The sequence below is a fragment of the Camelus bactrianus genome, chromosome 17 (genome assembly GCF_048773025.1).
Source record: "Camelus bactrianus isolate YW-2024 breed Bactrian camel chromosome 17, ASM4877302v1, whole genome shotgun sequence".
NCBI classification, from domain to species: Eukaryota; Metazoa; Chordata; class Mammalia; order Artiodactyla; family Camelidae; genus Camelus; species Camelus bactrianus.
This window is the reverse complement of record NC_133555.1, coordinates 41,013,083-41,025,645: the sequence shown is the minus strand read 5'-3', so window position 1 is coordinate 41,025,645 and position 12,563 is coordinate 41,013,083. Positions and strand designations below refer to the sequence as shown.

The window sequence follows — 12,563 nt, the reverse complement described above, 5'->3', positions numbered from 1 at the left end:
AGCCAAGAAGAGATCTTACTGTTTTAATTGCATTGCTCTAATTATGAGTGGAGCTGAGGCTCTTATAAGCCATTTGTGGTTCCCTCTAAACCCCTGAATTATACTCTTTATTTATCTTGTATTGTGTTGTTTTAGGTCTTTGAGGATTAGGGAAGTGAACCCTTCTGACTATCACACATGTGGCACTTAATCTGGTTTGTTTTTTACCCTGGTTGATAATATGTTTTATCATACAGAAGTTTTAAATTTTTATGTAGTCAAATTTCTTCATTATTTAACTTAGGGATCCTGGCTTCATGTGCTGCATTCTCTATCATAAATATTACAAACAAATCCACCTACTCTTTTCTCTAAAGTTTTATGGTTTTATTTTTAATATATAAATCCTTTATCTATTCGGAATTTATTTGACTTAAGGAATGGTATAGGATTTCCACTTTATTTTTTCTTTCAAATGATCAGTTAACTTTCCTCCCACCTTTCTCTTTTAATTTAAATGTCATCTTAAACAGAAATTGAATTCTCATGTGTAGTGGGATCTATTTCTGGTTTTCCATTCTGGTCGACTGGGTTGTCTGTTTCCTCTTTGGGTACCAAATTGCTTTACACATTACAATTTCATAACGTGTTTTATCATCTGATAGGTGTAGGCCCATCATGTTACTTTTCTTTTCAGGCTCCTTATTGAATTCCCAGTTTGAGTTTCATATCATTTTTTGGTAAGCTCCCCACCTGACAAAAAAATCCTACGAGTATTTTAATTAGAGTCACATTGAATTGATATATTAATTGAGCATTGACAGTTTTATAATATTGCACCCTTCTCTTCGAAAGTACAGTGTAGAATGTTCCCTGTATAATTATAGTATTCATAAAGGCCTTTATATGTCTTTTAAATATTGTTCTGAATATTTTATCTTTTGATTGCTATTGTAACTGCAGTTTCTATAATATTTTTGTTAAGTTGTATTTTTTTAATGTAAAGGAAGGCTACTGAGTTTTGTACATTAACCTTTGTAAACTGCCACCATCCTGAATTCTCCTATTGTCTGTAACAGTTGTGCATTTTTCAGTCAAATCATCTATACATAACTTTGCCTTTCTGTTGTGGTTTTGTTTGTTTTAAGCAGGAATGGATGTGGGATATTTGTCAAATGTCTTTTTGGCATCTATTGAGAAGACATTACATAGCTCTCCTTTGATCTATTAACAGGGTCAATTTTATTAGAGATTTCCTAATATTGAACCGCCTGCATTACTAGAAGGAACTTACTTGGATATGATAAATAATCTTTTGAGGGTATTGTTGATTTTATTTGCTAGTCTTTTATTTAAGATCTTTGCACCTCCTGTTTTGTGATATTTAATTGCTATTATGATTCTTTACATTCCTCCTTATCTTTTGTTTCTAAATAGGTCATGAGTTGATGAGGTCAATTAAAATGTACTCATGTCTTGTCCAATTTTACTTGAATTTTCTTTACATACATTATTCTTAGCTCTCATATCTTATTCTTGATTTTGAAACTGTGCCATTTGGGGCATAGAGATTTGTAAGACTAGATTCTTAATGTGGATACTGCTTTCTCTCCTGTTTAACTTCCGTTTGTCTCATTTAACATTTTTATTTTGAATTTGACCTTGATTGATGGTAACATTGCAGCCCCAGCTCAGTATTTTCTTGTATATCTTGGTTTATATTTTATTTTTAACTTTTCTGAGTTATTTTGGTAAAGATATATCTCTTCTATACAACATACAACATTATTTTCTCATCTGATGTGAGATTTTTTTCTATTACAAGGATGGGTTTAACCTATTTACATTTGTTGACGTAGCATATATTGGCCTTACTTCTGTCATCTTACCTTCTGCTATGTTTTCTATTTTAATGCTTCCTCAGTTTTCTATGTTTTACATGTCTATTTTTCTTATGATATGCATGTGTGCTCGCATGCATGTGTTTGTATTTTTGTCTGATGATTTGAAGGTTTATAGTCTGTTTTTAATTTTTCTAGTGGTTGCCTTTATATTGATGTATTTCTCTGCCAAGAGACCTTCAAATGTAGGGAAAGAGTCATATTCTCACAGGCTGAGCCTTGGCACCACTGTTTGGTCTTCAGATTCTTGATACCCTCAACATGAAAAATGGTGATGGTCTTGCCCTGAAGCCAAAGGGCCAGGGTAATCAGGATGCTGAATGTGTCACTGAGATGGTTCTTGAGTGAGCAAGCCACCTACAGCGAAGGACCCTTGGAGCCACAAAGGGGTGCTGTATCTCATCTCTTATTTCAAAACCTCATGTGAATATCTTTCCCTCAACACCCAGGCTCCTTTGTTCAACAGTGTCTTTTACTTGCTGTCCATTTCTCTGCACAGTGTTCTGAAAAGGCATAGTCGGAGAGGCCGTGAATGGAGGGCATTGACTCTTCTTGCTGTTTGTTTCTTCACATATCCAGATCAGGAGCCAGATTGTTGCCTGACAGCTGGTCTTTGTGAATACAGTGGTGTGTGGTTAGCGTTCAGATGCAAGTTTATGTGTGTGTGTGTGTGTGTGTGTTTTCTTTTAAACCTGATGCTGGTTGATTAGTCAGTGTACCAACAGATAATGGCATACTCAAAATAGAATCATTTTAGGAAAGCTTATTTACAAAGGGACTGTTTACAAACCTGTGGGTGTAGGGGCACCCCAAGGGATGGTACAATAACCTGGATAAGCAGCAGCAGAGCTGTTACCACCAATAGGCCTGAAGGGAAAAGGGGAAGGGAGGGTCACTAGAAGGAGGAGAACTGAGCGGGATGGCTGCCTCAGGAGGACCAGTGGCCTCCTTTGGAGGATACATTCAACCCATGGAGACACACAGGCAGGAGACCAAAGGACTAAATGCTTTCATCTCTCTCTGTTCCCTCTCCTTTCCCTACTGGGGCTCCCCATGGCTGAACCCTACTAGAAGCTTGTAAAAGCATTAGTGATAAATAGAACAAGAAGTCATCAGGTACATTGCCCTCGTGTGTTTTTGGAAAATATGAGGAGAGCTGACTCATCAGAGGTAACCCATTAGGAATGCTTTCAATTACTAGTCATAGAGGATCCAGCCCAGTTTACTTCTGTACTGTAACCAGAAGGCTGGAAGTAGGAAGCCACTGACATTCAATAATGTCAGTGCTGGTGTCTCTAGAATCCTCTCAGCCTTTCCTTTGAGCTGCTTGCTTCATGTCTGCAACATGGCTGCCCAGCTCCAGGCATCACGACCATGGTTAAGTTAGGAAGAAGGGGAAAAAGGAGTACCAGCATGTATGCCCATTTTCTTAAAAAAATGTATTTTCATAGAAGTGCCCTCAGCAGACTTTTCATCATATTTCATTGGTCAGAACTGGATCTCCTATAGCAGCAAGGGAGACTGGGAAAGTGGGAAATAGACTGGTCGTGATTGATTTAGACCACTTGCAATTGATTGCCTGAGACTGGAGACTTTGGTGCATGGATCAAAATCAGGAATCTGTTACCAAGAAAGAAGGGATGGAATAAATTCTGGATCAACAATGAACAAGGCTTGCCACAAGTGGTTTGTATGCAACAATAAGGCCAGTTGTCTGCTAGCACTCACTCAGGACAGCCACTGCTCTTTTATACTACGTGCCACTGATTTTATGTGACATCCAGAAGTGTTGTTTGATCAAGAAATTTTTCCAGGAGCTTGCTCTGCTTTCCACGGTAGCCTCTGACTCAATTTACAAGTTACAGCTAGAACTAGTTTTCACTGTAAGTTGGGTAGTTTTAATGATGCTTCTCTGGGTTTGATCTTTTCTCTGCCTTTTGTGACAAATGTATCTTGAGCACACTGGACATTATTATTTTGCCCATGTTATGGAAAGATGTGATCAGGTTTCTAACAAGCTTACAGGACCTGATGTGAAGATGATGCAAAAGTCTCAGTGGGCTTCCTGCCAGTATTTGACAAAGTTTCATAAGAGATGATGCCTCTGGGACTAGAGGAAATGATTACCAACTAACAAAATTCCATTTTTAGATATTCCTTCCCATATCTGTCTTTCTGAGTCACACTTTTTTTTTCTCCTTGTGTAAAATTATCTCATTCTACATACTTATTTACCCTGGGCATATGTGATCACGTTGTATATTGCAGTGTTTTTGTTAATATTTTCAATACCACTTTTACACTTTAATGAACCTCTTTTGAACTACTGATTCATCTTTATGATTTGGAGCCATACTAGAATACTACAGGAACAATAAAATGGAACTATGACACACATAAACAATCACAAGAAAAGGATGTGAAAATCTTTTAGCAAGTTGAACGACAGTCAGTGGCATTCTCTTTACTATGAGCTGAGCTGAACTGGCCTGACTCACTCTTGGTGGCAGAGGTGCACCTACCAGACCAGGATGAAGACTGCAGAGGCAATGGGATTTCTGTGGAAATGATTACTGACCTCACACTTACGAAATGTACATGAACAAAACTGCTTGTTTGTGTAGCATGCCTTGCTCACGTCCCCTCCGACTCACAGTTCTCACATGTGCTGATGGCTTCTCACTGCAAACACATGCGACTCCCAGCCTGGGGCAGTTCTTTGGCCACAGGACCATGTTCACCTGGCACACAGTGTAAACTGGGAGGGCCAGGGAGCTGATGACCGGATGCAGCCCTTAACCTGCAGTGGGCCGGGGCGGGGCACTCTGAGGCATGTTCCGCACAGCATCCCAGAGTTCTCAGGAGGACTGAGGCCCAGTCGCCCAGAGTGGCAAATACTCATCAACACACCCTTCCCCTCCTTCCCTTCTCTCTACTAGTACTTCCTGGGGTCACTTCCCAAGTGAAACATTTGCATTCAGATCTTTGTCTCAGGGTCCACTTCTGTGAGAGATGAACTCTGAAATATCCCATGAGATTCATGAACGCCACTTTAGGGAAAACTGCTCTAGACAACTCTGGTCATTTTACAGATGAGAAGACTGAGGCTCAGAGTAGGGGACCTGATATGCCCAGGGCCACTTTGTGGTCAGAGGCAGCCCAGTTGGCCCTGGAGTTCCCTGTGACGCTCTCAGCACAGGCAGGGGTCCTGATTCTCGTGGGAGCTGTACTGGAGGGTCTGACCAGGACTCTCTCACCAAGGCATGGCATTCAGGGGCCTCGACCTTTCTTAGACTTACCTGGAAGACCCTCTGTGAGAGGAGAGGAGCCTGCTCACATAAACTGGGGCAGAAGAGAAGTAAGAGAAGCGGCAGCTGAGGCTGGTTGGGACTGCGGCCAGTTGAGGGGCTGGGTCCGACCTCTATGCATCCTCATTCCCCTGAGCCCATCCCCGCTTGTTCTCCAGCCCTTGTGTCCTCCCACTCCCTGCTCCCACCACTGAAATGAAAGCTTTTCGGGGTCTTTCCTGGATAACCCCTCCCAACATCCCGTATAAACACACACTTGCTTCTTTCTGGGATTAGACTCCAGCTCTGTGGATCTCAAAGACACTGTGAGATGGATTCATGTCCTATAGAAGAAGGGAGATTTCTCTCTGCTTTACCTTTTCCTTTTTCTTATGAGAGAAGCTTGTGACCCTGTGATCCATTTCCAGAAGAAATTGCCTTCTAGTCCAGCTTTCTAAATAATATGGCGATCTGTTCCAAATGTTCTACCCACAGACCTTTCCTTATTCCCATTTGACAGACTGGGACACCTAAGACCCAGGCAGAAGTTGTATCATGAGCCCATGATCTGACTCCCAGACAGTGATCTGGCCATCCTATCTTCAGAGCAGGCCTGTGAGGGAGTTTAAGCTATAAATTTACCCTTGAGGTCACCCACAACCCCAGGATGAGTAGAACCTGCTGAGGTGGTGGTCCTGCTGGAAAACCATCTGCCCAGCTCCCTCACCTCAGTTTCTGTGGGACCAAAAGTGATACCATCCCGTGGAACTGGAGCACCACATCCAGGGCCAGCTCCTGCAAGAGGAAATTCACTTCTATACTGTTTATTGAGCTCTGCGGCAGACAGGGCCCTAGGGTCACTGGGAGCGATGAAGGGGAGGGACCTTAATGAATCCAGTGAAACCTTGCCCTCCCACATGGAGCTTATAGATAGGGAGTGAGATAGTCCACTTACTAGAAGCTAGAGTCTACTAAGGGCCACAGTAATAATAGTTGTGATGGGTTAAAAATATAGTTGCAAATCCTTTCACATTCTTCTTATCAAAACAGGGAATCTAATTCCTCTCCCCTTGACTATAGGCCAGCCTTAGAGACTTACAATGAGCAAAATGTAGGAGAAGTGATGCTGTGTAATTTCCAAGGTAAGCTGGGAAAGGTGATATAGCTACTGCCTAGAGTTTTCTTGGAACACTCACCCTGGAAACCCAGCCACCATACTGGGAGAAGCCCAGGTTACAAGAAGCCACAGGTAAATGTGCTGATCAATAGTCCCAGCCTGGGGGGAGGGGGTATAGCTCAGTGGTAGAGCACATGCTTAGCATGCACAGGGTCCTGGGTTCAATCCCCAGTACCTCCACTAAAAGTACAAATTAAAAAAAAAAAATAGCCCAGCTAAGTTCTCAGTTGACAGCCAGCATTAAAAGTCAGAAGTATGAGTGAGCAAGGTTTCAAGGTTTCAGATGATTGCAGTCCCCAGCCTTCGTGCCTCTCTGATTGTGAGCTAGCTTTACTAAGTTCTGCCCATATCATAGATTCATTAGCAAAATGAAGGTTGTGTATTAAACCATTAAAATTTGGAGGTGGTTTGAGATGCAGCGATAGATAACTGGAACCATATTAAAGTGTATTGTGTATTTACTAGAAGCCAAACATTGTACTAAACACCTTACAGGGCTATAGTCACACTTAATCCTCCAGACATTCCTACTAGGCAGAGACTATCTCCACCTTACGGAGAACTGAAGCTGAGAGTGATTGAGTGACTTGTCTGAATCATAGAGCTTGTAGGTGGCAAGAAACGGGGCTGGAGGCAGTTGCAGTATGTTGGTAAACATTTAACAACCAGTTCTCCTCTGGGAAAAAAAAAAGTCATGATTTGCAGTGTTCGCCAACTTGCATGGTGTAAATTTTCCCACCATGGCTGATTTCAACCCACTGGGAAGAGATGTGCACACTCAGCTCTCCAGGCAGTTTGTGCCGGCTCCAGGGCACTGCTGGGTGGAGACTGCCTACCCCAGGAAGCAGGTTCTTAGGAGATGATGGAGACAGTGTGTGTAGTGAGGGATGATCAGGAGAGTCTTTCTTGAAAGATAGGTTGAGCTGCAGAACAGTCATTTCGGGCATTCATTCGTGCTGTTTGCCAAACTATGTACAAAACACTGTTCTGGTCTCTGATCACTAATGACAAATAACACAGACAAGGGCTCTGCTCTCATGGAATCTTCTTTTTAGCACGACAGAAACAGAGAGACTCAAAGGCTTAGGACATATTGAGAAGTTTGAGTTATTCTGGGAGTGAGAGATGGAGAGGGAAGTGGGGCCCAGACTTAACATGTCATAGTCAGTCCCCAGGAGGGGAGATGGGCTGGTGACTCCCTTCCCTCTCTGGTCCTTCCCTTTGGGGGAACTTTGAGTCAGAAAAGTCTCAGGTCTGTTAGACTGGGAGTGGCCCCTCTGAGCCCAAGGAAGGAGCCCCAGGAAGGAGGGCACATGAGTTACCTAATGCTGCCTCCACCAGCCTCCCTCCCACTCCCCTCCCTCCATCTCTAGGTAAAAAGCTTCCTCAAATTGGTCTGAGGCTCCTGAGAGGCTGGTTCCACTGGGATGCTTAACTAGATCCCCATCCTCATGATCAGCAACAAAGATAAGAATCAGTGCACAATCCTGAAATAATTTCCACTTGGAGCTGATTCTTAACTGAAAAAAAAAGAGAAAAGTTTCTAATCCAAAGGATTCTTTGCTCTGCGGAGAAGAAATACCGTGTCCAAGGCACAGCTTCATCAGAAAGAAAACTATGAGGATCAGTCTCTTCCAAGAGGACACCATCCAAGTTTGTGTGATTTCATCCAAGAAAGGGTATTAGTTTTTTATATATACAAGATTAAAAATACATAAAGCATGACATGTACAATTATTTTAAAAGATATTAAGATGCAAAGAATTAAGTTTTCCTGAGGTCTTAGATTGGGCAGAGTTGGGGCAAGTAACTCAGGAAGATTATAGCACATCACAGGACACAGTCCAAGATGGATTTCTGAGGCCACTGCTCCTAAAGCCATTGGCTGGATTGACTCAAGGAAGAGATCCTTCCAGCAGCACTCTCACTCAGACTGCATCAGTTGTCCTCCTCAAGCCGCAGTGCCACCCCACGCATGTCTTCCAGTTTGTTAGGGAAAACTGTGGATCTGCTCTTTCTGTAAAATTGTATCTCTCCAGCCATGGGAGAGTCTTAAAAAAAAAACAAACTATATGGTCTTCCCTTTGATAAAATTCTTATGTGTGCATGATTACAAATATCCACAATGGAAGCAAAGGAAAAGCTGTCTCCTTTCCTTCTGCTTACCCTAGGTATCTCTTTGCAGAAACAGTGTATGCACCTTGTTCTCTCTCTCTCTCTCTCTCTAACTTTCTCACACACACACACACACACACACACACGCACACACACACACACACACCACGCACATATCCCTCATCCTACGTGACCTACTGGGAGCATGTGTCCCAGCCCGCCCTCTCCCTCCCTCTCTCCTTCTGGACATGCTGTGTCCCGTGGTCGTGGGCATGGCTCCCTTTGCTCTCCTGTCTCACCCACTGCTCCTCTGGAGGAACCTATCCTGGTTCTACTTTATCTCCCAATTTCTAAACATCAGAGGGACCCAGAGCAGTGACCTCTGCCCCTTTTCTACCTCTGCTCACTCTCTAAGTGGCCCCTTCTCCAGCCATGGCTTTGCACATCATCCTCACTGCTGACCCTTGCCTTGGGCATCTTCCATTCTCCGCCCCAGACCCACTCCCACTGTCTCCTTTCAGCTCTGTGCCTGGGGACTGACCTGTGTGAGCCGCCTCCGTGGGCTCCCTTGCCCTCCCGCTTCCCATGGGGCCCACAGAGACATGAGCTGAGCTTGGAGGGAGGGAGGGAGGAAGGGAGGAAGAGGTCAGGATGTATGTTTTCCCTGTAGGGCTGCCCTGGACTGGCTGCACTCATCCACCAAAGGCCTCAGCGCCTGTCAGTTGGCAACCTCCAGACTTTTCTATCAAAAATAAATCTTCCTTGGACAAAATCACCCAGGCTTGGTTATTGTCCTCTCCACTTAGCCCAGGTTCCAGCAACTCCCTCCTTACACCCCTTCAGAACTATAGATGGTTAAGCCCCCATTGCTAACCCTGGGGTCCTACGTTGTTCCTCATGGTTTCTTTATACCCTGCTACGCTTCTGTAAAGAGTCCTTTTATTAAACCCTCCTCAAATTTCTCAATCCAAGTGTGCCAGCTGTTTCCCTCTGGGACCTTCTCTGCTACAAATTCCAAACATCTCTCTTATTTCTATGACCCCTGAACTCCTGACCTACATAATTAGCAGCTCAGACTACTAAGTCCCACCCCACTCTCTAAAAAGCCTGCTCCTCCACAGTCTTCCTTATCTTGGTAAATGATAACTCCAAGCTTGTAGTTACACAGTTACTCTTTTTAAATTAAATTAAATTATTTATTTTATTGAAGTATAGGTGATGTACACTATTATATAAATTACAAGTATACAGTATAGTGATTCACAATTTTTAAAGGTTATGCTCCATTTATAGTTGTTATAAAATGTTGGCTCTATTCCCTGTGCTGTACAGTGTATCCTTGTAGCTTGTTTTATACCTGATAGTTTGTACCTCTTAATCCCCTACCACTATATTTCCCTTCCTCATTTTGATCTCCCCACTGGTAACCACTAGTTTGTTTTCTACTATCCGTGAATCTGTTTCTTTTTTGTTACATTCACTAGTTTGTTGTAATTTTTAGATTCTATGTATAAATGAGAACATACAGTATTTGTCTTTCTCTGACATTTCACTTAGCATAATACCCTCCAAGTCCATCCATGTTGCTGCAAATGGCAAAGTTTCATTCTTTTGTTTTTTTTTTTTTGGCTGAGGACTATTCCATTGTATATGTACACCGCATCTTCTTTATCTGTTCATCTGTTGATGGACACTTAGTTTGCCTCCATATACTGGTTATTGTAAATAATGCTGCTGTAAACATTGGGGTGCATGGACCTTTTGAATTAATGTTTTTGTTTTTGTTTTTTTTTTTTGATATATACTCAGGAGTGGAACTGCTGGGTCCTATGGTAAATCTATTTTTAGTTTTTTGGGAAACCTCCTTATTGTTTTCTACAGTGGCTGCACCAATTTACTTTCCCACTGACAGTGCACAAGTCTTCCCTTAAACAGTCACTCTTGACTCCTCTTTCTCTCACACTCACATCTGGCCTCTCAGCAAATTCTGTCAGCTCTACAATCAAAATTTATCTAGAAGCACATCACTGCTTGACACTTTCTACCGCCCTGGTCCAACCACTCTTGTGTCTCACCAGGAGGCAATAGCCTCCTCCCTGAGCTCCCTGAGTCCACCCTTCTGCCTCTGTTGTCTGTCTCCACTCAGCAACTAGAGTGATTTGTTAGAACCTAAGTCAGATTATGTCACATCTTTGCTCAAGATCTTCCGCTGGCTTCCCATCTCACTCTAAAAACCAAAGCCCCTGCAAGGTCCTATGTGGCTTCCCTCCCTTACCTTCCCAACCTGGCCATAGTCCCTTCTACCACTCGGCCCCTTGCCCATTCTGCTTCAGCCACAGTGGTCTCCTCACTGCTCTTCATGCTTCAAGTAAAATCCAGCCTCAGGGCCTTTGCACTTTCTCTGCCTGACAGATATCTGAAATTCTCTCATCCCATTCTCTGCTCAAATGCTAACATGTTCAAGAAGACTTCCCTGACCATCATCTAAAGTAGCACAGTGTCCAACATTTTCTGAACTGTATTTTCTCCTCATTTTCCTTTATGGTGCTTATCCACACCCAATGCATTTCATTTGTTACCCCCACCTCCCATGAACTGCACAAATCAGAGCCTTAGTCTGATTTGCTCACTGCTACATCCCCAGTATCTGCAACATGGCTAGTACTTGGTAGGCGCTCAATATATATTTGTTAAATGAATAGCTGTCTTTAAGAAATCACCACAACGGGGAGCACAGACAGGAGTTTAGAGGATGCTCCTTGGTTTTGTTCACCTAACACTATATCCTGGACATTTGGTCCATAAACAACTGCCTCATTCTTTTCTATAAGGCAGAGTATCCCAGGGCACAGAGGACCTTGTCATTTATTTCACTAGTTCCCTACAGATGGACATTTAGGAGGGTTTCCAATCTTCAGTATTTCAAACAATGCTGTCCACTTTCTGCATTTATCCTTGTATTCACATTAATCCTTGTATTCTTGTCTGTGGGACAAATCCCTATATGCGCAATCGTTAGGTCAAAGAGTATGTACATTTAAAAGCCTGATCCTGTTGCCAGGTTCTTCACTTCACTCCAGTCGCCAACAGTGGATGAGTACTCCTTTTGGATCAGTATGTTGGTTTCACATGGCATTTCTACTCTGTGGGAGTAGTGAAGCATCTTTTCCCTTGGACCTTCTCCTGGGGTCAGAAGACGAGGCAGGAGACGAGCGTGGGACTCAGCCCAGCCAGGCGGCCCCGCCGCCAACACCCACGGCTCCTCTCGCTCCTCTGGCTCCCCTGTTTTCGACGCTTTCCTTCCTCCCCCACAAGCTTCAGATTCCTGGAACCAGGCTCGGTGACCTCACGCCGGTGACTTCACATCCGGAACCTTCTGGGAATTCTCAGCAGCACTTTTTCGTAAGAAAACTAACGGGGAGGCGGGAGGGGAGGAGGAAGAGGGTGCATCGGGGCGGGGGAGGGGGGACGGGGGCCAGCTTCCTCCTTCGGATGGGGAGGGGTGGAGCTGGCCGCGGACCCGAGGCCCCGCCCCCGAGGCCCGCAGCCCGGCACACACCTCCCCCGGGACGCGGACCCCAGCGCCCCTGGCTACTGATTTGGGACTAGGGGGCAATTGCCGGGTGCCGCTAGGCTGAGCCTCTGCCTGCCAGTTTTCTTTGGGAATTAGATGGTCGTCTAATTTGGCAACTCAGCCACAGGTGGGGAGCGGGTACTCCCAGGATGGAGGAAAAGGGGGTGTGCGTGTGTGTACAAGGGCTACTGACTTGCAGGTACTAACGGGAAGTAGGGGAGGGGGACGACCCACAAAACCGAATATTTTGTTTTCCAAACTAGGAAACTGCATAAGGTTGAGAGGTCAGAAAAGGACACTCTCTATGGCTTTTGCTTCCTTGAAGAGGTTGCCTCAGAGCTGAGTCTTCAACACCAAGCTTTCCAAAAATGACAAGGGGGTTAAAAGGGGAGCTGCATTATGACTTTTGTAAGCCCTAGGCCCTTTGGCCTACATGGGCTTCTTCCTCCATAAAAAAATATTTTAAAATATCTTACAACTGTGATGGTATAAAGAGGAGTATGTTCATGTTATAAATTAAAGCATTTTCT

At 43.9% G+C, this 12,563-nt stretch overlaps 1 long non-coding RNA gene across 3 annotated transcripts in view; it reads left to right on the top strand.

Moving 5' to 3' along the window:
* Positions 1 to 12,563, top strand: part of LOC123614284 (uncharacterized) — a 17,510-nt gene extending 4,947 nt beyond the window's left edge. For all 3 annotated transcript variants that reach the window (XR_012500078.1, XR_012500077.1, XR_006721628.2), the window contains 2 exons: positions 11,521 to 11,861; positions 12,297 to 12,563. This is a non-coding gene — a long non-coding RNA (uncharacterized LOC123614284). The remainder of the gene's footprint in view (positions 1 to 11,520; positions 11,862 to 12,296) is intronic.